At 65.0% G+C, this 452-nt stretch overlaps 1 protein-coding gene across 1 annotated transcript in view; it reads left to right on the top strand.

Moving 5' to 3' along the window:
* BCAN (brevican) overlaps positions 1-452 on the top strand; it is a 27,612-nt gene that overhangs the window by 7,331 nt on the left and 19,829 nt on the right. The gene's annotated exons all lie outside the window — the stretch shown is intronic.

The following is a 452-nucleotide window of genomic DNA, read 5'->3' as shown; positions in this document are numbered from 1 at the left end:
GGAAGGCCACCCCTCCCGCTGCCTGTCCTCCCCCCCCCCTTCCCCGGCTCTCCCCGGGCTCGCTGCGGGCTGGCAGGGCACCTTGTGAGGCAGGATGAGTAACCGTCAGGCGGAGGGGACCAGGGGGCCCAGGAGGAAAAAAACCTGGAGATGGGAAAGGGATCAGGCCCTCGGCCATCCACCAGTGCAGTATCTCCTCCGTTTCACCCTGGACCAGGTTCTCCAGTCACGCCGGTCCCGGGGCTTCAAGGAGCCGCCTCTGAAAGCAGGGCCGAGCTCAGGGGAGAAAGAACGATCGCTCCCGTCCCAAAATAGACTTCAGCTCCATTTTCCACCTGGTTTCCCATGGAAATGGAGGTTAGCCGGTCCCGCCGTGTGCGTGCGTGCGTCTCGGTCCGTCCTCGGCAGCTCCTGAGCTCTGAGGTCTCGGAGATGATCAGGCCCCGCGCCCC

The sequence above is a fragment of the Charadrius vociferus genome, unplaced genomic scaffold (assembly GCF_000708025.1).
Source record: "Charadrius vociferus isolate BGI_N301 unplaced genomic scaffold, ASM70802v2 scaffold489, whole genome shotgun sequence".
In the NCBI taxonomy this organism is placed as follows: Eukaryota; Metazoa; Chordata; class Aves; order Charadriiformes; family Charadriidae; genus Charadrius; species Charadrius vociferus.
The sequence above is the reverse complement of the archived record's forward strand: the minus strand, read 5'-3'. Positions and strand labels throughout refer to the sequence as shown.